The sequence below is a fragment of the Macrobrachium rosenbergii genome, chromosome 8 (genome assembly GCF_040412425.1).
Source record: "Macrobrachium rosenbergii isolate ZJJX-2024 chromosome 8, ASM4041242v1, whole genome shotgun sequence".
NCBI classification, from domain to species: Eukaryota; Metazoa; Arthropoda; class Malacostraca; order Decapoda; family Palaemonidae; genus Macrobrachium; species Macrobrachium rosenbergii.
In genome coordinates, this window is record NC_089748.1 from 18,322,997 (window position 1) to 18,348,704 (window position 25,708).

The following is a 25,708-nucleotide window of genomic DNA, read 5'->3' on the forward strand; positions in this document are numbered from 1 at the left end:
TTGAGATTTATGTGCCAGGACACCTGTTCCCCTTTCCAGGTGCCTGACACTTCCTCCCCCAGTGTTGCTCCCCATCCCGACATGGACGCTGGCCGGAAAACAACACTAGGTCGGGGCTCTGAAGATAGAGAGAGACCCTTCTGCCAACTTTACAGGATCGAGCCACCACCGAAGATGGTCCTTGACAGAGAGAGATCCTGAGAGACTCGTCTAAGTCCTCCTTGTTCTTCCAGTTGTCTGCAAGAAAGAACTGTAGGGGTCTGAGATGCAACCTCCCAGGGAAACAAACTTCTCCAGTGATGAAATGGTCCCCAGCAGACTCATCCATTCCCTCACCGAGCATGTTTCTTTCCCAGGAAGGCCGAAACTTTTACTAAGCAGTGCTGCTGACGGTCCTGGGATGGAAAGGCTGAAAACCCGCTGAATCCATCCGAATCCCCAGATAAAGAATGGACTGAGGGGATCAGATGCGACTTCTCTAAATTCACAAGAAGTCCCAGGGACTTTGTCAGTTCCAAAGTCGAATGCAAGTCCTCCAGACACCTTTGTTCCGATGTGGCTCGGATGAGCCAGTCGTCTAGATAGAGCGATATCTTATTCCGGCAAGATGAAGCCACCGGGCAACGTTCCTCATCAGGACTGTGAAAACCATAGGAGCTGTACTCAGACCGAAACAGAGAGCTCTGAATTGGTACACTCTTTCCCTTCAGGACAAACCTCAAAACTTTCTCGATTGAGGATGAATGGGGACATGAAAGTACGCGTCCTGAAGGTCGAGAGAGACCATCCAATCGCCTGGTCGCAGTGCATTGATAACCGACTGGGCGTCTCCATTTTGAACTTCTCTTTGACGACAAAGTTGTTCAGTCTGCTGACGTCCAGGACTGGTCTCCACCCCTGACTGTTTTGGAACCAGGAAGAGACGATTGTAAAACCTGAGACTCCAGATCCAGGACTCGCTCTATTGCTCTCTTCTGAATCATTTCTTCCAGCAGATCTAAAAGGATCTGTTGCTTTTCCGGTCGGTAAGAAGGCGACAGATCTCTGGGAGTAGAGGACAGGGGGGGGTTTTCGAGGAACGGGATCCTGTAACCTTTTTTGATCACATTGAGGGACCAGGAATCCGCCCCTCTTACTTTCCAGGCTTCCGAAAACAGGAGAAGCCTGGCTCCTACTGGTGTCTGGAGGTGAGAAAAGTCACTTCTTGCCCCTTTGGGAAGAAGGGGCTCCGCCTCTGAGAGACCTCTTCCTCGAAAAAGGTCTAGAGGAGGAAGATCTCCCACGAAAGGGCTTCTGTCTCTTTGGGAAGTCCCAAGATGTAGAAGGGACACTAGGACGTCTGGAAGATTGAGCAAGGAGATCCTGAGTAGCCTTCTCCTTAAGGCTGGAGGCGAGATCCTTGACAAGCGGCTGGGGAAGAGATGGCTAGAAAGAGGGGCAAAAAGTAACTCAGCCCTCTGAACAGGAGAAACTGACTTTAGAAGAAATTGCAGTACAAAGCCCTCTTCTTTAGGAGGGTTGTACCAAAATGAGAAGCCAGTTCATCAGCGCCATCCCTGACGGCCTTGTCCATGCACGACAGTACACTGGACAGCTCCCCAGAGAAATAGAGTCCGGACTACGAGTCCTTAAGTCCAAGGCCCCAAGCACCAGTCCAGAAAGTTAAAACCTCCATCGACTTGAAGAGGCCTTTCAGATGGTGGTCTGGTTTCAGAAAGAGTCCAAGACACCTTAGCCGAAGAAAGAAGAGACCTCCTTGACGCATCCACGAGGCTCAAAATCACCTTGAGAGGAAGAAGGAACTCTAGAGCCAATTTCCTCTCCGTCTCATACCACATTCCCGCTTTCCCGCACAATCTAGACGGGGGGAGAGCGAAGGAAGATTTCCCTTGAGACTTCCTATCTTCCATCCACGCATTGACCCTCTTGAGAGCTTTTCTTGTAGCCAAAGAAGTCTTCATTTGTAGAAAGCCGGGCGATTTCCTCACCTTCGAAGAAGCTAACTGCGAAGGAGGGGAAAGAGGAGCAGAAGGCTGAAATTTATCAGGAAAAAGCTCCTTAAGCATACTAGCCAAAATCCTGTAGTCGGAGAAAGACGAAAGAGGGGGCTCTTGTTCAGCAGAGTCCGACTCCTGAGACAAATCCGCCTCTTCGACAGGAGCGACAGGAGAGTCTTCCGGGGCTAGAGAGAAACAAAGACCTTTGGGTCCAATTCGTCCCAGAGACCTCTTCTCGTGGGAAGAAGCAGCAGAAAATTCAGGAACAACTCGTACAGGAGCGTCCTGCCGAGCGTCCTGATGAGCGTCCTGAGGAGCGTCCTGACGAGCGTCCTGATGAGCGTCCTGACGAGCGTCCTGCTTCGAAAGCAGCCGAGCGTCCTGAAGAGCGTCCTGTCTTACAAGCTGCCGAGCGTCCTGACGAGAGTCCCGACGAGCGAGCCGCCGAGCTTCTTGACGAGAGTCCTGGAGAGCATCATGCAGGGATCGGGAAAAACGAGAAGCGTCCTGGTGGGCGTCCTGCCGAACGTCAAAACGAGAGCGAGAAGCAGGAGGAGAGGCAAGAAGAGCGTCTTGGCGCGAACTCTTACTAGCAGCAAGCCGAGCTGCAAGAGGAGCGTCCTGATCAACCAGCGAGTCACGACGGGGCAAGGAGAGCTGATGATCCGCAGAACGATGAGGGTGACTACGAGAAGCCGCAGGGGAGAGAGACAAACGAAGAGAAGGAGAGGGAGACCTCTTAGATCTTTTAACTGGCAGCGACAAATCCTTGCGGCGCCCACGAGGTTGCTTCTCCTTAGCAGCGAGAAGGGAAGCTAACTGCCGCTGCATATCTTGGATAAGACGCTTCGAAGGAGAGGAAGCCCTCTCAGGAGAAGGGCTGCTCTTATGAGAAGAAGAGGGGGAAGGAGACGTCCTCCTCCTTCTACCAAGAGCGACAGGGGCTCTCTTCTTGGTGCGGCTGGGACGTTCAGCAACGTCCTCCTCCGAAGAAATCCTGGTCCTCTTCTGCGGCGGCAAATCTCGCAGCCAGTCGGGAGAAGATTCTAAGGCACGAGAAAGAGGAGAAGAAGCGTCCTCTTCAACGCGGCTCCTCTTGAAAGGACGAGAGTCCAACCGAGAACGTGACCCCTTAAGTGGAGAGGACGCCTCGGAGGACGAAAAACAGTCCTTAAGGATCCGTGCGCGAGCACGATCCTTGGCAGCCTGGGAGACTTCAACAAGGCCTGCCGAAGGGACGCCAGATCGGTGGGGGGTCCCCGTAACCCTCTTGCGGCTTTCGACATGCCCATTCCCTAAGTCCTGGGAGTTCGGCAGAGGTCTAGACCTAGAGGCATTATAGGGCCGATCTGACGCCCCCTCCACAACACTGGGGGGATCACTACACTTCACTGCACTTTCGATCGCCAACACCTTAGACTCCAAGGTACGAATGGAGTTCAAAATCTGCGCAAGGGCATTACCTTCCATGCAGACGCAATCACAGGGTTAGAAGGCGACTCTACAGGGAAAGGAGAAGCATTAGTAGGGTTAACAGGAGATAAATTAATACCCTGACTCCCACCTACCGACACACTCCTGGAGGAAGACCTCCTTACACGATCACGCTCTAGCTTTAACGTAAGAATCGTGACGCCTTCCAATCAGAATCAGGCAACGATTCACACTCCTTGCAGCGATCATCCAACATACAGACATGCCCTCTACATCTCATGCATACTGTGTGAGGGTCAATGAAGCTTTGGGTAGCCTCACCTTACACTCCTGAACAACACACACCCTGAAACTAGCAGAACTAGATCCAGACATCTCGTTCAAGGAAAAGCCAAAACCAAAATCAAAACAGTCCAAAGAAGCGTATGCCTATCCACAAAGCCAAAGTCAAAATACCAAAAGACAATCAGAATACTTAGTGGAAAAAGTTTATGAAATCCAACAGCGGAGGTATTGACAACAGGTGTTGACAATACCGGCGACAGAGAAAATCTGAATAGAAAATGGGAATGGTTCCTGATACCCGCCTCCCAGCGGCGGGAATGGGTACTAACCACCTGGCCCATCTGCGTGTGCCGTAAGTTTTGAATTTCTGTCGGTCCTTTCGAGAATACAGCTATATATATCTGTCAGGTAAGTGTCATGAACAAAGCAACTTTTAACCAGAACATTTAAAATAAGGAAAAATACCTCTAGTTAATTTACAGTTTTGGCATATTCTTAATCATTCACCTTAAGTTGGTCCGTTATGTGTACAGCTTGTACTCGTATATAGATGAGAAGTGGATATTTTTTTTAAACAATTGACACAGGTGCTGCTGATGATATTATTTTGATCAGATTTGATCCATTCCAATGGTATTAATATTCTCTACTTGATCCAGTAGATATAAGCCGGCTGTCCGCAATGATCTAGGCTATGGCAGTTGACGTTTTTCTATAGAAGTTTACCTAAGTTAAGTATATCTTAGTTTAACCAGACCACTGAGCTGGTTAACAGCTCTCCTAGGGCTGTCCCGAAGGATTAGACTTATTTTTATGTAGCTAAGAACCAACTGGTTACTTAGCAACGGGATCTACAGCTTACTGTGGAATCCGAACCACATTATGACGAAAAATTATATTTTAATGATAAAATAAAGTTTGTTCATACTTACCTGGCAGATATATATATAGCTGTATTCTCCGAAGTCCGACAGAATTCCAAAACTCGCGGCACACGCAGTGGGGCCAGGTGGTTAATACCCATTCCCGCCGCTGGGAGGCGGGTATCAGGAACCATTCCCATTTTCTATACAGATTTTCTAGTGCCACTGTCTCCTGAGGGGAGGAGGGTGGGCACTATGATTATATATATCTGCCAGGTAAGTATGAACAAACTTTATTTTATCATTAAAATATCATTTTGTTCATGCAACTTACCTGTCAGATATATATAGCTGAATCCCACCATTGGAGGTGGGAAGAGACAGAATAGGATTTAGGAAACAAATATATGTAGGCGATTGACGCCTTGGTTCCTTACTTGTTAGCATAGCTGACTTCGTGATTACTGTCACCGAAGCCTGCTTCTGCTTTACTACAGTCTCCAGCAAGGTAGTGACCTATATAGCTGGTGAGTTCTAGATGATCTGTCCACGGGGGCGTGACCACAATGGGACTAGATCATAAGACCATACTGTGAGAGCAAAAGGAGCAACGACCAACCACCTGACCGAGAGCATCAACAGGACCTGCCGAAGGGACGCCAGATCGGTGGGAAGCCCCCGTAACCAACTTACAGCTTTCGACATGCCCTCTCCCTGGTCCTGGGAGTCCGACAGAGGTCCAGGCCTAGAAGCGTTATGGGACCGATCTGACGTAAAAAAACAAAATCAAGATTAAAATATACTTCCTAACCTCTAAAGGATAGGATGAGTATCGCTCCTGCCCGCAACACTGTGTCTGCAGAAGCGACAACAGGTCCTGCTGAAGGGACGCCAGATCGGTGGGAAGCCCCGTAACCCTCCTGTGGCTTTCGACTTGCCCTCTCCCTGGTCCTGGGAGTCCGACAGAGGTCCAGGCCTAGAAGTGTTATGGGGCCGATCTGGAGTGCGGAACGTATGGTCCTAGCGAATAGCAGTCTTCGTATGTCGTCTTCACGTCCCGCAAGTAATGTGAAGCGAACACCGAATTGCTTTGCCAGAAGGTGGTACCCAGAAGATCGCAAAGGGACATGTTCTTCTGGAAAGCCACCGAGGTTGCAATGGCTCTAACTTCGTGAGCCTTAACTTCAAAAAGACTCAAGTCACTGTCTTGAACGTCGGAAAGTGCGTCTAAAATGGTGCTCCTAAAAAGAACGCCAGTGCATTCTTAGAAAGAGGCAAATCCGGCCTCTTGACAGAGCACCACAGACTGTCCGAAGGACCTCGACTTTCCAAAGTCTTCTGCAAATAAAATTTGAGAGCCCTGACAGGACACATGACTCTTTCTGGTTCATGTCCGAGAATTTCCGTCATACCCTTAATCTCGAAGGTCCTGGGCCAAGGGGTAGACGGGTTCTCGTTTTAGCAAGAACATAGGGCTTAGAGAACATACTGCATTATGGCCTCTAAAACCTACATGATTATTGATAGCCTGAAGTTCACTAACTCTCTTCGCGAGTAGCCAGAGCAGTTAGGAAAAAAACCTTCCTTGTCACATTCTTGAGACGCCGAAGAAAGAGGCTCGAAGGTATTTGACATAAAAAATTTAGGACGACATCCAGGTTCCAGGAGGCGTCCTGGAATGAGTCCACGATTAAAGTCATTCTCGTACCTTGACAGTCTCAAAGGATCTCAAGAGATCGTGAAGATCCTTGTTGTCGGCTGATAGTCTGAATGCAGTTAGACTCAGAGCGGGGAAGTTTTGAGGTACCTTTCGAAATGGGGCTGCCTGAGCAGATCTACCAAGGGACGTCCCCATAACCTCCACAGCTCTGACATACTTCCTCGTGAAGGGTCCACTCGGTCAGTAGAAGCTGCCGCTGTCGACCGAGAAGGTCCGCGCGATATTCTCCACTCCTGCAATGAACCTCGCAAGGATCATGATCCTGGTGCGCATGGGCCCAAAGCAGGATTTCCTTCGCCAGGGCGAACAGGGACCGGGAACGAGTTCCTCCCTGTTTCTTGAGGTATGCCCGGGCTGTGGAGTTGTCTGAATTTACTTGTACGACTCGGCCTGACACTTGGCTCGAAGGATTGAAGGGCCAGCAGGATCGCCCCTAATTCCTTGAGATTGATGTGCCAGGACACCTGTTCCCCTCCAGGTGCCTGACACTTTCTCCCCTCCTAGTGTTGCTCCCCATCCCTCCCTGAGAGCGTAGGAAAACACCACCAGGTTGGGGCTCTGAAGGCATAGAGAAACCCCTTCTGCCAACCTCGAGGGGTCGAGCCACTACCTCAGGTGAATCTTGAAAACGGGAGAGATCTTCAGGGTCTCCTCTGGATTCTCCTTGTCTATTCAGTTTTCCGCCAGGAAAACTGGAGCGGCCTGAGATGAAGTCTTCCCAGGGAAACAAACTTCTCCAGAGGAAATGGTCCCAGCAAACTCGTCCATTCCCTCACCGAGCATATTTCCTTCCCTAGGAAGGATGAGACTTTTCTAAGCATTGCTACTGACGTTCCTGGGATGGAAAAGCTTGAAAAGCCACTGAATCCATCTGAATCCCCAGATAGACGATGGACTGCGTTGGGACCAGATGGGACTTTTCTTCGTTCACTAGAAGTCCTAGGGACTTTGTCAACTCTAAATTCGCATTCAGGTCCTCCAGACACCTTGACTGTGAAGAGGCTCGGATGAGCCAATCGGCCAGGTAAAGCGAGATACGAATACCCGCCTAGTGAAGCCATCTCGCCACATTTCTCATGATAATCGTGAAGATCATGGGAGCTGTGCTTAGCCCGAAGCAAAGAGCTCTGCATTGAAACACTCGTCCCCCTAGTACAAACCTCAAATACTTCCTCGACTGGGGATGTATGGGAACGTGAAAGTAAGCGTCCTGTAAGTCCAGAGCGACCATCGAATCTCCTGGTCTTAATGCTCCTAAAACGGACTGGGACGTCTCCATCGTGAACTTCTCCTTCACCATGAAGCGGTTCAATCTACTGACATCTAGGACTGGTCTCAATCCTCCCGACTGCTTCGGAACTAGGAACAGTCGGTTGTAGAATCCTGGGGAGTCCAGCTCCAGGACTTGCTCCACAGCTCTTACTCGAGCATTTGCTCTAATAGCTCGAAAAGGATCTGTTGCTTCTCTTGATGGAATGAGGACGACAGATCCCTGGGCGACGTGCACAGAAGTGGAGAGTCGAGAAAGGGGATCTTGTATCCTCTCTCGATAACTTCAAGGGACCAGGTGTCTGCCCCTCTTGCTCTCCAGGCTCTCGCAAACGAAAGAAGCCTGGCTCCTACAGGTGTCTGGAGGCGCTGCAAGTCACTTCCTGCCCCAAGGTTTAGGCGGGGCTCCGCCTCTGAAAAGACCTCTACCTCGGGGAGAAGATCTCAAGGAAGAAGCTCCTCCACGAAAGAGCTTCTGCTTCCTGGAGGTCTGACCCGACAACGACGTCAAAGGGACTGCCGGGTGTCTTGACGAGTGGGCCAAGAGTTCTTGAGTGGCCTTCTCCTTCAAGCTGGAGGAGAGATCCTTGAACAAGGACTGGGGGGAAGAGATGGCTCGAAAACGGGGAGAACAGCAAAGCCCTCTGCGACGGAGAAACTGACTTTGCAAAAGTATGACGCCAAAGGCATCTGGTGTTCCCAGGCGGTCACCCATCCAAGTACTGACCAGACCCAACGTTGCTTAACTTCGCTGATCGCACGAGAAGCGGTGCTTTCAACGTGGTATGGCTGTTGGCTGGTAGGGCCATAGGCTGTAAAGTTAGAGTACAAGGCCCTCTTCTTCAAGAGGCCCATACAAAAGTGGGAAGCCAGTTCCTCCGAGCCATCCCTGACTGCCTTGTCCATGCAGTTCAACACGCTGGACAGCTCCCCCAGGCAGATCGAGTCGGGACTCCTAATCCTGACGTCTAGAGCCCCCAAACACCAGTCCAGGAAAGTGAAGACCTCCATGGTTCGAAAAAGTCCTTTCAAATGGTGATCCGTCTCCGACATAGTCCAGGACACTTTGGCAGCCGACAGGAGGGACCTTCTAGGCGCGTCGACCAAGCTAGCGAAGTCTCCCTGGGACGACGAAGGAACTCTTGAGCCGACGTCCTCCCCGGTCTCTTACCACATACCTGCCTTGCCGCTCAGCTTGGACGGAGGCAGGGCAAAAGAAGTCTAGCCTTGGGTCTTCCTATCCTCCATCCAGGTGTTAACCTTCTTGAAGGCCTTCTTCGTCGCCAGAGACGAAGTCATCTTGACAAACCCCGGCGCTCTCCTCGTCTAGGACGAAGCAAACTGCGAAGGAGGAGAGAGAGGGGCCGAGGGTTGAAACTTGTCGCCAAACAAGTCCTTAAGAAAAACCGGCTAACACCTGGTAGTCCGTAGACGAGGAAGGGGGAGGCTGCTCAAGGACTGCAGGCTACGACTCACAAGAGACTTCTCCCTCTTCAATGGGAGAAACGAAGGCCTTGCGGTCCAACACCCAGATGGGATCTACGCTTCCCCGCAGTCTTTGATTGCTCTGAAGCGTCACTTCGAGCAACCAAAGAGGCGTCCTCCCGAGAGTCCATCCGAGCGTCCTGCACGGCAGCAAGAGGAGCGTCCTGACGAGCAGCTACAGAAGCGTCCAGGATAGCTGCTTGGCAAAAGCGAGCGTCACAATGGCGGTCCAGCCGAAGGCGTCCTGCACGGCAGCGAGAGGAGCGTCCTGACGAGCAGCTACAGAAGAGTCCAGGATAGCTGCTTGCGGAGCGTCACGCTGGCGGTCCAGCCGGCGACCTGCACGGCAGCGAGAGGAGCGTCCTGACGAGCAGCTACGAAGCGCCCAGGATAGCTGCTTGCGGAGCGTCACGATGGCGGTCCATCCGAGCGTCCTGCACGGCAGCAAGAGGAGCGTCCTGACGAGCAGCTACAGAAGCGTCCAGGATAGCTGCTGGCGGAGCGTCACGCTGCAGCAGAGCGTCACGATGGCGATCCAGCGAGCGGTGAGCATGACTGGGAGACGAAGCATGCTTGACAGAAAGGCCCCCCAGTCAATAAATTGTGAAATAGGCTACCTACTTGGGAAGTCTCAACTCCCGCTTAGCCTACGAGTACTAGAATTTGGCTCGCCTATGTTAGGCCGGTAGATATAAATCAGTCTCGGCGAGATAAAACCTAATCTCGTCGTTTTAACTAAAATTATGGAAGGTTATCTCCTCACCCTGACTAAAACTAATGTTTGATACCGACCTGAGTAAATTATGGCATCTTTAACGTTTACAGTGCTACTTTGAACTCGCGAAAGCGTTTGTTTACTTTTTACTAGGAGGCAGCCATTGCCTACGTGACGTCACTCTAGTCCCGCTGCTCTCGGTAGACTATCTCCAAAAACAAACCTTACATTTCCTTTAATAACTCCATAAGTGTTTGATTTTGTTGTAACAACATAGTTACGATAACTTTATTGGACATATCCTCTTCAGCGTCCGCCTTACGAGTCCGTTTTCACGACGTGCACTTTGATTGACCCAGCGTTACTATTGTTTCTTCTTTATTATCGCTTGACTCGCTCAATCTAAGCACCTCCGCAATAGATAATATTTTGTTAGCCATCTTCCAGATGCCAAAAGGAGCACTATTAGTGCGAGAATGAAATCCTGAACTAATAAATTAGCAGGGTGGGAGGCAAAGTAAGCGATCATTTATCAAGCAAACTGCCCCCTACACCCCATGCATATAAAGTGAGGATCTACCGAAACTTTCGGTAGCCTCACCTTAAACTCATTCACACAACATACTCTGAAGCTAGCATAACTAGATCCAGACATCATCCAAAGAGCAATCAAAAGCAAATTCCACAAAAGCGTATGCCAATCCACAATCCAAAGACAAAAACCAAAAGTCAAATAGAATACTTAAGTGGAAAATAACGAGTTTACGAAATCCAAAGACGGAGGTACTGACAACAGTTTGTTGACAGTACCAGCGATAGAGAAAATCTGAATAGAAAATGGGAATGGTTCCTGATACCCGCCTCCCAGCGGCGGGAATGGGTATTAACCACCTGGCCCCACTGCGTGTGCCGCGAGTTTTTGGAATTCTGTCGGACTTCGGAGAATACAGCTATATATATATCTGACAGGTAAGTTGCATGAAGAAAATTAATTTCTATCACCAGAAATAAATTCCTCTAATTCTTCATTGGCGGCTCGGAGAGTCGAACGCTGGGCCAACAGCATGCTGAAGTTTACCTGCTGGACAAGAATTTAAAGTAATATTTTATTTTGTCACTCGGCTATAATTAAGCTGTAAAATATCTTAGAACTGTAGCCGACAGTAAAGGGGACCGTTGGGAATCGGGGTTTTGGGTATGGTAAAACCCTTTCGAGAATAGCTAACAGTAAGGGGGACCCGTTGGGAATTCGGGGTTTTTGGTGGAGTAAATAACTTGGGAAAAGGTCTGGGTACCTTATTGTTGTATTTCCTGTTATATGTGTCATTTGGAACATGAAAAACAAGCGTAAAAAAGAAGGTTGAATAAATGGATAGTGAGAGCCGTTCCAAAGGCACTTTTAATTCATTACTAGTATTGCTGATTCTAAGCCTTAACATGCATGCGCTAGCTTTCGGTTCACCAATCAGCAGCTGCCAGTTTTCTGCACTTAGCGAGAGCTGCGAGAGACTGGTAATTGACGTTTTCCTGAGTTATTTTACTTGCTGAACAAGAATTTAAAGTAATTACCTCTTGCCAGAACATACGAGCTTGCCAGAAATCTTTAAAAATGAAGATAAGGCGCGCAGTGCCATTCTGCCACGGCGACCTATAGAGGCCACCCAAGTTGAAAGCAGAAATGGTAATGTTTTGTTTCCCGTTTACGAAAGCTTCGAAGTGTGCATTGGAGCTAGACTATGGCAACTGACGTTTTTCTATGTTATTTTACTTGCTTTACAAGAGTTTAAGGTAACATTTTGCAGGTCAGCTGCTGCTAAACTGTAATTTATCCTTGGGCTGTGTGCGACCCACTGGTACAGATGTGCAGTTTTCAAGGGTCAATTACACTTTCGTTACAGCTGACCGACAAATAATTTTTTAAAATTCTTGTTCAGCAGGTAAAATAACAGGAAAACGTCAATTGCCATAGGCTAGCTCACCGTGGACAGCCAACTTAGAATTACCCTTGATCCATTTACATGCCATTGGAATGTTTTAGCTGAGAAAGTATTTTGAAATATTTTTAGTTTATTTACAGCTGTGCTATGCTGTGTATCTAATGACATTATTTAGGTTCTTGATATCTTTACAAATTATATAGAGCTGAGAAATGAATGGATATAGTTGTATGCCTTTTGTGTTGAAAATCTATAACACAAATGACATATTTGTTCATGATATTTTGATCCAACTTAATGTTATCAACTTATGTATGAAGTATTTAAACTGTAGTTACAGTTTTGAATAAGTGCAATGCAATTTGCTACTGCTGCTTAGAGTTAATTTCCAGGGAGAGGAGATGAAGAAGAGGGAATGGGATAGGTTGAAATTTTGAGGAGATTTTGGAGGGTCAGAAGTCTTTTGTGTTACTGATGATATGCACTATTTTGATATATTTACATGACAAGGATATTATACTATAGCTGAAAATTAAAACTTGATAACTGAAATTAGGCTAGTGTTGAATATAAGGTTGTGAGGAAATTTACATTACAGTATCTGTATATAGTAAGAGTTGAAAATTAATTGAAAACTGAGCTATATCATTTCAAATACAGGTTTACTAATTACTAATGCTATTATTTTCCTTCATTCACATGGATATATACATTCGAGAATAGAATATTTTGCTAATTACAAAATGGTACATTAGTTTTGTGTAATTTTCTTTGGCACCCCCAAAAAATATCTTGGCTCCCCACTGGTGGAATGCCAGCTACGCCACTAATTGATAAATGCATTAATTCAAATTCATTATTTCCTTTAAAACATGAAATGTGATATCAGTATTTAATTAGCCATCCATTGAAAAACTCTTAAAAAGACATTTAACTTTATTTTGTTTGCTACACTGACCTAGGCTGCCGTGGACATATCGTTCAACATGAATTTATCACCTATATGATATTATTCCTCAATAAAATAACTTAGTAGTAGTAAGTTGCCTACTGTACTAAGATCGATTTATGTCTATGCTACACTTAAATGTCACAGTTAATAAAGTATCATGTTACAAATTTTATATCAAGCCACAGCCAAGGTTAAAACTACTAAAGTTCCACCAAGCATCACTGCCCACTATTTCGCAACATTTTGCCACTCATCAAACCCTTCCACTTAAAATATCGAACGAGGTTCCTTTCAAAGTACAGTATATTCCTTAAGACACCCTTCCTATTTTATGTTACCGTGTAAAAACTACCTAGCATTGGTACGGTTGCCTAACCTTAGAACGGAATACTGTAGATTTATGCCTATGCCTTTGCTTGTGAACCTACTGTAGGCTACCCTAGGTTAATCTGGAATTTCAATGGACAGTTACTTAAATATGCCTAATTTCAGTATAACTCCTGAACAACACACAGTTTTCGTTTTTTCGCGGTGAACACAACTAAACGCTTAAGGGTGTGACAGGTATGCTGCAGGTTAACATAACCAGTTGGAAGTTTTGTCAATCTCCCTACAATTCTGTGTTTGCAACACCTATTTCCCGGGTACGTTTACATACCACTTTAAAATACTTATCTATGAATTTCTAGTGTACCTGGACGAGACGTACATTCGGTATAATGAAGCACAATTATCAGTTACACAACTAAACAGTTTGGCTGGCGAGTGGCGACGGTGGAAAAATTTCAATCACGTCACGTGACTCCGGTTCCAATAATGTTATGAGAGATTTGAAGACTATTACCGAATACCGATCATTTCTCGTTTTTATTCCGTAGACTTAGAGATGGTTTTAAAAACCGCTGGTATAATAATCTTCAGAAATACCCTAGTCGACAATTATCATTTCTAGGTTTTAGTTTTAATCATGTGCATAGTTCCACAGAACGAAGCTTTAACTGAAACCTCGTTCGATGTAAATAGCTGCTCATCAACACAATATAACGAAAAAAATCTATATAAACTATGCAGAGACCTGGATTGAATAAAAAACAAATATTCCGCCAAAAAAAGTTAGATTTTTTCTTAGCATTTAAAGCCTTCTTCGGTAATTTTGTTTATTTTGGAGAAACTGACGAAAATCTAAGGGGGAAACGTGACAAAGGAAAGCATTTAAACATTGTGAAATCGTTACATGAAAGCAGGACCAGAATTATACTTTTAACGTTCTGTTTCAGCTATATTATATCATAAATTTTTATTCAAAGAATACATATAGTAGGTATCTATAATATTTAGCGATCTAAAAGAAAATATAGTAACTAAAAAGTGCATTTCTTTACGCGAGAGGTTTAACTTTCGAATGTACGTAAAACAAGTTATATTTTATCAAAGTGGTATATAACATATGGTTAGAAATATTTTCCTATTTTCTTTGATGGTATATAACATATGGTTAGAAATATTTTCCTATTTTCTTTGATTCTAAAGGTCATTAATCTTTACCGCAAATATTACTGAAATAAATCAAAATAAGAGCATTAACCATACAGTTATTCCAATTCGGGTTTTGCTATAAGCATCTATTGGTAACCTTTGAAATCTTTGGATACAACAGAATTTTTTGTTAGTACAGTAAACAAAATGTATTCAGAATTTTTTTTAAAAATTATTATTTAGATTAACATGCACAGTAATAACGCATTTCACTCAAAAATGAAAAATCCTAAAATGTATTTTACCATGAATGTTTCGTAAAAGAAACAAGCAGAGGAACTGTTAAGTTGACACTCGACTAAAATTTAAAACACGACGTAATTTTATAAATATCGTTAAACAGCAATGGAGAGGCCTTAAGTTATATCACAATAATCATTCATTAACATCAAGCGCAGAAAAATTGTGATTTTACTGAAAAAATATTAAATATTTCGAGGAACAAGAGTTCCTCGAAATATTTAATACTTTTTTCAGTAAAATCAATTTTTCTGCGCATTTGATGTTAATGAATGATTATTATAAACAAGATGCAGACATCGTTCAAAATGGGAAAAGAACTAAAATATAACCATATAAACATTAAACAGCCACTAGAACATGAAGTAAACTTGGATTAAGTGGACATGAACACTTCGAAATATTTACGAAATTAATTCCACAAGCACAAATGAGATTCAAACTAGACAACTTAAGAAAGATTTTACGTATAACACTGATAACATAGTGACTTGCAACTTAACAAAAAAAGTGCTTAACGTATTGTGTATGGCTTGAAGAGTGATGTGTGAAATTATATATATATATATATATATATATATATATATATATATATATATATATATATATATATTATATTATATATATATATATATATATATATATATATATATATATATATATATATATATATATATATATGTGTGTGTGTGTGTGTGTGTGTGTGTGTGTGTGTGTGTGTGTGTGTGTACTGAAAAATTTATTTCTGTATCTTTTAACTTTTACATCTCACCGACATATCTTTATTTTAGGCCTGTTTCCTCACTAAACACTCGTCTGCTCTGTCTTGTCAGCTGGTCATTATGATGAAAGTTATTGCCTTGGTTTTAAAACAACAACGAAAAATTTTATTTTCATCATCAAACAATAATTATGTAAAACATGTCTAAATATTTATTTTTGAAAACTGAGTAATCTTTCGGGATTTCTGCTGGGACTTTTGGTAACGTAAGCAAAGCAGATAAGCTACTGAAAAGGAAAACGTTGTCAGGTTTAAAATCCACGTAGTCAAGTAAGTCAATTCATAAACTCTTTAAATAAAACAATGAAAAGAAAAAAAGTAGTTATAATGCATGTATGAATACAGACACATGATTAGCAAAATTAAGCAACAATGGGTTTGGTCAGTGCATATCTTCGGAGACTCACTATATATCATAACATCCATGGGAAGTTCCTCGTTGGGAGAGTGGGTTCCGTTCTCAGCTAGCACTCTGCTGGCCGCGAGTTCGAATCTCCGACCGACCAATGAAGAATAAGAGGAATTTATTTCTGGTGATAGAAATTGATTTCTCGCTATAATGTGGTTCGGATTCCACAATAAGCTGTAGGTCCCGTTGCTAGGTAACCAGTTGGTTCTTAGCCACGTAAAATAAATCTAATGAAGAATAAGAGGAATTTATTTCTGGTGATAGAAATTGATTTCTCGCTATAATGTGGTTCGGATTCCACAATAAGCTGTAGGTCCCGTTGCTAGGTAACCAGTTGGTTCTTAGCCACGTAAAATAAATCTAATCCTTCGGGCCAGCCCTCTCTAGGAGAGCTGTTAATCAGCTTAGTGGTCTGGTTACACTAAGATATACTTAACATCCATGGGAGTTGGGATAGGGGTGGAAGCGGAAGTGGGATCAGCAACCTTACCACAAAAGACCAACTGAGAACAGGTGGTCTGTTATTTAACTAAAATTAATAAAGCTTTTTTGATTTACTCACACACCAGAAATAGAAAAGCTGAAGTTTTTTTTTTTTTACCTTAAATCACTATTTATGATCATAAACATTTACCGCTGATGCAGTAAGACACAGAGAGACATAGGGGGAATCCAACATGATATTCAGTACCATCCTAAAACCACCGCAATTCTTTAAAAAGACAGTAAGGTAAATGTTGTCAGTTTATTGTTATACAGACTGAATGAAATAAACATATGTAATTTACTCTAAACTAAGAACCTAAAAGTTAGCAGAAACATTTAACCATAAAAAAAAGAGGACTCTTTCTCTCCATGTTATTTGTCTCCAAAATATAGACCCGGCTTCCTCCTACACATTTTACAGGCAACAACGAGAGACGATGCAAACAGCCGTGTATTATTACTGTCAGAGTTTTGTTAATGAAGACAGTCAAGAATGGATATTGAAGCGTCCCTAAACATCCACACATTAATTGCGAGACCATACCTTATCTGGGCATCAGAAATCACCTGTGTGGGGTGTCTCAAGAAGTGCTGTATATTAGTGAAGAAAAGAAAAAAAAATAATTTCTTGTGAAACGGGTATCTTTCTACCAACTGCCAATAACCTAAAGACAAACACTTTCCAATAAGGAATGTAGATGACTGAAATCAGTCGGTAAACCTTGCTAGTATCAAGAACGTTATCTAAAGATTGGTTTGTACAAATATGAAAAGAGCAAATGTTTTGCTCTAGTTGAAAAGTAGCACAAAGCAAACCTGAATGGGCCGGAGGATGGGGCTCAGTCCCTATGCCAAAGCTTTGTATCACATGCTCAGGTACCTTATTAGAGATGAGGAATTATTTGATAATCTAATTTGTTCATTTTTATTAACCGTCCTCGAGAAGGCAGTCAGTGGGATTTTTTATGATTTATTTGTTTGATGAAGAGAAGCCAAGTGGTGTTACTTGTGTGGAGTTAGCATCATTTACCGCTTTAATTTGGGGCTTTTTTTTATTTATATAAAGCGCTAATCAAATCAATCTTATCTAAATAAGTAAAAGTGATCGATTAGGTATTTACCTTTTACCAATTTCAAACTACTAATGGACAAGAATACTTTTAACGTTGATAGTAGTTACAAAGAAAATGTTAATTACTGAAGAAGGTAATGTGACAAAAACAGGTCACTCACGGATACTCTAAGTATCTATAATGAGTTCTTGATCAAGACCGATAAATGAGACTGACTCGTTTCATGGAATGTTTAATGGTACTTCAAATCCTGCATTTAGAGTTGTATGTAATGAGACCACTTTTGAAAACGAAGAGACAAGTACACTCGACTGCTGTCGCTCATCTCCTGATAGGAAAATATACAAACAGACGCATACGCTGTTATTCACCGCATTCAGATGAGGTTTTGATATGTAAGTATATTGACATGCGTAGATATGTTCGAATTCTTGGTGAATCACCGCACTAATAGTAGTCATTATCTACTAATAAATTTATTCATGAATAACGTACAGTATGAGAGCACACATCTGATTTTTTCGGAGACCCAAGTGGTTTGATTATCACTGTGAAACATTACAAAAATATCGCATGAACGACGAAAAGAAATGATGAAAATAATAATGAAAGAAAGAACTGCAACATCCGTCTTACAGCTTTGATTCCCTCCTCTTAAGGGGTTAGTGGAAGGATCTCTAAGACTTCAATAAAGTACTGGAACAAAGACATCACACTGACAACATTATGTCACCGGTTATTGCTGTCCTTTGCAACTTCCTACAGTATGGTCATACATATTAGCTCATACTGGGTAGGACAGTCAGTCTGTGGGATGTGTGAGAAAAGAACACTCAGAAGTAGAGGAGGAGAAACGATACACAGCAAAGGAAGTAAGAGGAAGCAAGACCATTCTGCTCTCCTCTGTCGACCAAGAACCTTCATCTTAAAGCCAAGCAACAACTTGAGTAAATTCTGTTCAACCAGTATTCACCCGCATAACTTGTCTATCTTGTTAGATCATATTTTCATTGCCAAATTCTTAAGTAAAAAACAAGAACTATGGATCCCCCTTAAATTAACATGGCACATTATTTAAAATTCTATGGATTTACAAAGTTTACCTTACTACCTTGTGGTATATAGTCGAAGCTCTTCTCTATTAACAGACATCTCTTTAACAGAGCTCTGTCACATTCACAACTGATCCCTGATCCCCTTTTCCTACCAAGAGCGACCAGATTCGCTGAAAAGCAGCACCAGTATGCAACAAATGTGCTTCGCTGTGGAACTTCTCAGTTCCTGAGGTCCTTTATTACTCACACTGTTGGAATGTGGAACAGCTTCCCTGAGGATGTCGGGCAATTGGAACTTCAGAGGTTCAAGTGAAGATGCAATGCATTACTATCCTAATACAATTCTCCTTGTATTTTAATAATTTTTAGTTATTTATTTTTATTCATTTATTTATTAATTTGTTAAATTATCTTTTTTTTTAATAACTGATCGCCTGTTTCTGTATTTACCATTACCTTCTGCTACGTTTTTCGAATGAACGCCATATTCTTTGGAAGCTTAAATTTCAAGTCAGTGGCCCCTGTGGGCTTGTTCCATATGAATAAGGTTCGTGTTCTGAACAACAATAATAATAATAATATTAAAAAGGATGACTGTATTATGCGAATTTATCTTATACAGTGTCTTTTCTATTTTCCTCATGATTTGCTTTTTGAACTCAGCGATGTTAGTCAGCAAGTGGCCGATATTCATATTGGAAAAAGGATAATGTGTGGAATGCGGGAAGTCACTTATTGAAATATCCAATCAGAAATCCTTCGTCGTCTGGATTCAGGTTCTATTTCAGGTACCATCGACATGTTCGACCAGCTCGTTGGCCATCCTCTGGACGTGGTTGAAGAAGATCTGGATAAACAAGGTGCTCGGGTGGGTATTTATAGGGGGGTCTTTATCGGTGCCGAATTATGATTGGCTGCCTGGGGCAGGTCGTCTCGGGCGGAGCCTTCTCTCCCATGTTGATGTTCGGGGCTCGTCTTGCGTGCGAGTGGCATTGTACTGCTGGGGATGAATGGGAGAATTTCGATCCTCAGATGCCGAATTTTGATTCGCTCGTTTGCTATGGGAGTCGCTCGGTGCAGGTCTCCTGGCGGCCATGGGGAGGAGAAAGGTTTCCTGCATAATGTTGAGGGTTGGTTTCTCCTTCCCAATGTGCAATGCTTCCAAGAGGCGCAGGCGGCAGTGGTTGGTAGTTCAGTCAATTATTTCCATGTTTGTGATTATGTCTTTTCTTGCTCTTCTGTGGTTATGGGCGGTCCTGGCATGGTTAAAGATGGCTCCCTCTTGGCGTGGCAGGAAATCCTCTTGGAGAAATGCATGGTGGTCATACCGATGTAAGAGCCGAGGCATCCTCGGATGGGGCGTGAGTACCAGTATACCACGTTGGTTTTCTTCAAGGGGTCCTGTTGAGGGGGGGGGGCTGGATTGTTATGCATTACCAGGCTGCTCATCTTTTTGCTGTTGTAATAAATAACCAGATGAATATTCTTGTTGGGGCCAACGGGGCTGACATTATTCTCGATGATGTTCTTGAGGGCGCATTCGTCTTTATATTTATGGTGAAATTGTCCTTTATAGAAGAGCTGTATGCATTCAGGGGCATTGGAGCGAGGTTCCTGCCAGTACCACTTATCGTTGTTCGCCTTGATAGACTATTCTATATTCTGGTTTGGGTGTCCATCGTCGACGAGGGTCTGGTCTACACGTTCCATTTCTCCGTGTGTGTTGTTCCAGGAGGAGCAGTGAGGGAGGGCCCTCCTGATGTAGGTGCTGATGGTGGAGCATTTATACCTCTCGGGGCACTCACTCTCCCCATTCATACTCATGCCCAGGTTTGTGCGCTTCGTGTAGACCCTCGTAGAGAAAGAGGCCTCTCTCTGTTCCACAAGGATATCAAGGGAAGGGAGGCAGCGGTTTTGGCAATGTTCAATTGTGAAACTGAGGCAGCTATGGTTGTGGAAAGCATACCTCAGGTTCTCGTTCTCCTCTTGCGAATTGGCGCTGACAAAGGGATCATCGATGCAGCGCACGTACATCCTTGGCTGGTGTATGTCTTTGAATACCCTTTGCTCCACAGTACCCATATAGAAATTGGTGAAGAGGACTCTAAGGGGAGAACCCATCGCCACCCCGTCGATCTGGGTGTACATATGGCCACGATGGTTGGAGAAAGGGGCCTTGTTGGTGCATATTTCCAGGAGGGTGGGGGGGGGCATGCTCAGGGATGTTCAGGGATGGGGTGGTGGGGTTCCTATACACACGGTCCAAGGTTATCTGGATGGTCTCATTGACAGGGGTGTTGGTGAAGAGGGACTCCACATCCAGTGAAGCAATACAATCTCCAGGGGGTGCCACTCTGGTACTATCCTGGCAGATAGTACCAAATTTCAAAGAATTACTAAGAACCCTGTCGACAAGATCAGGCGGGAGGCAAACAGGATCATAGAGACAGTCAATGCCGCCTCTAACGCCCTTTACTTACCACCAATTATGAAAGACTATGACCTGGGGTACATCTACGGGAACGTCAAGACGCATAAGCAAGGTAACCCCCTGAGCAAAATCATCAGTCAGATTCCTGCCCTGACGTACCAGTTGGCTAAGAGGCTAAATGCCATCCTTACCTCTTATGTCCCGAACAGCCACAGCCTGAAGTTGTCAGCAGAGTTCCTGGAGGCCTTAAGAGTGGCACCCCCCTGGAAATTGTATTGCTTCGATGGATGTGCAGTCCCTCTTCACCAACATCCAGATAACCTTGTACCATGTGTATAGGGACCCCACCACCCACTCCCTGAACATCCCTGAGCATGCCCTCCGCACTCTCCTGGAAATATGCACCAAAAAGACCCCTTTCTTCAACCTTCATGGCCATATGTACAACCAGATCGACGGGGTGCCGATGGGTTCTCCCCTTGGAGTCCTCTTCGCCAATTTCTATATGCGCATTGTGGAGCAAAGGGTATTCGAAGACATACACCAGCCAAGGTTGTACATGCGCTACATCAACAATACCTTTGTCAGCGCCAATTAGCAAGAGGAGAACGAGAACCTGAGGTGTGCTTTCCACAACCATAGCTGTCTCAGTTTCATAATTGAACATAGCCAACACCACTGCCTCCCCCCCCTTGATGTCCTTGTGGAACGGAGAGAGGCCTCTTTCTCTATGCGGGTCTACACGAAGCGCACGAACCTGGGCATGTGTATGAACGGGGAGAGCGAGTGCCCCGAGAGGTATAAGCGCTCCACCATCAGCGTCTACATCAGGAGGGCCCTCTCGCACTGGTCCTCCTGGAGCAACACACACGGAGAAATGGAATGTTTAGCCCAGACCCTCATTGACAATGGACACCCAAATCGGAATATAGAAGAGTCTATCAAGGCGAACATTGATAAATGGTACCAGCAGGAACCTCGCTCCGATGCCCCTGAACACATACAGCTCTTCTATAAAGGACAATTTCACCATGAATATAAAGAAGACGAATGCGCCCTCAAGAACATCATCGAGAATAATGTCAGCCCGCCGACACCAACAAAAATATTCTTTTGGTTATTTATTACAACAGCAAAAAGACGAGCAGCCTGGTAATGCGTAACAATCCAGCCCCCCCCTCAACAGGACCCCTTGAAGAAAACCAACATGGTATACCGGTACTCATGCCCCATCCGAGGATGCCTCGGTTCTTACATCGGTGTGACCACCATGCGTTTCTCCAAGAGGATTTCCTGCCATGAACAAGAGGGAGCCATCTTTAACCATGCCAGGACCGCCCATAACCAGAGAATAGCAAGAAAAGACATAATCACAAACATGGAAATAATTGACTGAACTACCAACCACTGCCGCCTTCGCCTCTTGGAAGCACTGCACATAGGGAAGGAGAAACCAACCCTCAACATTATGCAGGAAATCTTTCTCCTCCCTACGACCGCCAGGAGACCTGCAATGAGCGAACGAGCGAATCAAAATTCAGCATCTGAGGATCGAAATTCTCCCATTCATCCGCGGCACTACAATGCCACTCACACGCAAGATGAGCCCTGAACATCAACATGGGAGATAAGACTCTGCCCGAGATGACCTGCCCCAGGCAGCCAATCATAATTCGGCACCGATAAAGACCCCCCTATAAATACCCACCCGAGCACCTTGTTTCTGCACGTCGAGAGGATGACCAATGAGGTGGTCGAAACATGTCGACGGTACCTGAAATAGAACCTGAATCCAGATGATGAAGGATTTCTGATTGGACATTTCAATAAAAGACTTCCCGTATTCCACACACTATCCTTTTTCCAATATTAATATCGGCCAGTTGCTGACTAACATCGCTGAGCCCGAAAAGCGAATCATAAGGAAAATAGAAAAGACACTGTATAAGATAAATTCACATAATACTGCCATTATTTTTAATAAGACCTATTTAAAAGAGGGTCTACTCCCTTCAAATAATAATAATAATAATAATTATAATAATAATAATAATAATAATAATAATAATAATAATAATAATAAACTCAGGCGTCACACAATTCAGCTTATTTTGGCTCACTGATTTCCCTACGCCATTATATAATCATTCATCTGAATTCTAGCTCTTAATAAATTCAGTATGGATATGGATATATATATATATATATATATATATATATATATATATATATATATATATATATATATATACATATATATATATATATATATATATATATGACTATTTATCACATATGATTCATATACAATCAGAAAGCTACAAATATATATCCAATTCCCAGTCCGTCGCTGGTTCGATATGGACTTATTATCAACTAAAGAAATAACATATGAAAATATATACTTATAGGTGAGTGGATATAAAGGACGTTTGTATATATATATATATATATATATATATATATATATATATATATATATATATATATATATATATATATATATATATATATATATATATATATATATATATATATATATATATATATATATATATATATATGCCTGAGGAGAGAGACAGTTTGGTCTCTGAAATATAGCCTTTATTTTCTACATTTTGGCGTTTAATTGACAGAATTTGTTTTACTGATGACTGTAGTGTCTATAACCTTTCTTATGCATGGGCTGAATTTTTTATACAACGTTTGATCTAATGTCTCATGTTCTACAAATGGTGGTAACTTTAATATACATACCCTGGGAATAAAACAAATATTCTTTTTTTCAGAGTATTAGGAAATTCTTTCAATCACCATTATATTTACTGCAACAATGGCCAGCACTCTGTAATTCTTTTGCATTTTTGTTATAGCAATACTTTAATCATAAGGCAAGCTGCTTATCGATATTCTTGGTTGATCAAGTTAAAAGATAATGATACTGAATAGACCATTAGCTTGAAGTACTCAGTATTTTCATTTGATCACTGCAAAGTACATCCACGAACAAAGTGCTAATATTTGAAAATAAAGAAAGCTATTTCAGATCAATAATTCTAAAATTAAAATATACAAAATAAAATGAATCGTCATCTCACAATGACCAGGAATTCAATGACACGCAGCGACGTATATCCAGCATGAATCGTCAAGATAATTCTTTACAGAAGTTTCGAAGGAATATGTATCACTGCAACCAAGACTGCGACGAGTCTCCCATGGCAAGCTGTTACTTTTGTTACCCATTCTGAGGAACGGGAACGGGCGATCTTTTGTTGCCCATTCTGAGGAACGGGAAAGAGCGATAACAGTAAACCCTTGCTGGAGATAATCTCGTGATAAACCGGCGCTCTCAGTTCTCGCTAGACATGACTTACGACGCCGTAAACTTCGCAGCAAAGAGTATAAAACTCACTTCATGTCAGGTTTATACACAAAGTTCTCTCGGTGCTTCGTGGCGTAATACTTTCCATAACTGCAGAACTATGGTAATTACAGAATTGCGAGTGCCATGTTACTGATATATGGCGCCTGAAGCGCTGGCAAAATAACAGAAAAGAAGAAAAGAAGAAAAGAAGAAGAAGAAGAAGAATATGAAGAAGTTGAGAGTAAACGCAAGATATATTGTTCCTATGACATGTTCGGTTCTTGGAGACATTATCAAAGAACGAATTGTTCTACGGTTACCAACATCATTAACTAAAAACCATGTAAAATCATCTTGACTCTCAGTGATACATGACATAAATGGTCTGAAAAAAAGCGATAATAAATATATAGTAAATAATTATTACATCTAATGAGGCTTCATAAAATAAAGAAGAAAAGATAAACAAAATATAAATACGAGTAAGAATGTGGGTAGATAGGAAATTTGGGTTGACAGTGGAAATGAAGCTACCTTATTTTTGTATGTTTATAAGAATACACTGGCAAACATATTATAGATTAAAGATCACTAGTGTAATTTTCTCTTTCAAGAAAGAAAGGTATAGGTATTCATCGACTGCTGGATAATTTTCTAAAATGAGAGAGAATTCAGAATAATACAGCCATTAGAATCCGTGCTATATTATTACCATTTCATCTATGCAAAATAATTTAAGAATAATTAAAAATACTTTTACATGACTGATCTTCGTTCGTGATCCTTTTTCTTACACAAGTATGCCAAGTTGCAAAAAAAAAAGAATAAATAAATGACTAGTTAAGGACAAACTTGTAACTTTTTCTTAACAACGACGCATTTTATAGACGTGTTATACAACGTAATGAAACGAAACTTCCAGAAGGAAAAAAAATATTTTCAAACTCTTATCTACTTTGATTTTTTAATATTTCTAGTAATCTGAAAGATTTAATGTGAACTGTGTGTTTACAGACAACAAAAAAATGGCAAGATTAAAAATAGTCTGGTAATGTTGGCAGGGATAGATCATCTTGTATACAATATATATATATATATATATATATATATATATATATATATATATATATATATATATATATATATATATATATATATATATATATATATATATATATATATATATATATATATTACGATTTTACCTGGGAAATGCTTGTCATGAACCAGTTCTAGACTCTAAATGAACGATTTCGTTACTTACCTCAATGTTTTTATATCTGACTGCTGTTGATTCAGAAAATCGCAAAAACAAAAGAAAAGGCCGAATATAACTGAGCTGAGGGCTCTACTCACAAGGCAGTTGAAGGAAAAACACTTTAGGGTAAGTTTAAGATTACGTGTATTTACATTAAATGAACAGTCAGAATATGAAATGAACTGATCGGGCCAGTAAGACCTGAGAGATTAATTGTAACTATGCACATACTTGAAGGTATATCCGTCGATGTGACGATGATGATTCACGAAGGGCAAGGCACAATCAAGGAAGATTTCCACGGCTAAGGATCCCTTTGTAAACGGAGAGATTTACGAATTAAAGGCCAGTAAGGACACAGTTAATTATGCACAGGACAAGGTGGTGCACGGAGGGTACCAAGGATGCCTTGAAC

The 25,708-nt window shown here is 42.7% G+C and overlaps 1 protein-coding gene and 1 non-coding gene across 2 annotated transcripts in view; both read right to left on the reverse strand.

The window, feature by feature from the left end:
* The window catches only part of LOC136840622 (uncharacterized), a 513,636-nt gene that overhangs the window by 120,357 nt on the left and 367,571 nt on the right, over positions 1-25,708 (reverse strand). The window lies entirely within an intron of this gene.
* On the reverse strand, positions 8,247-8,365 carry LOC136841314 (5S ribosomal RNA). The gene has a single exon (XR_010853878.1). It is a non-coding gene; the product is annotated as a 5S ribosomal RNA (ribosomal RNA).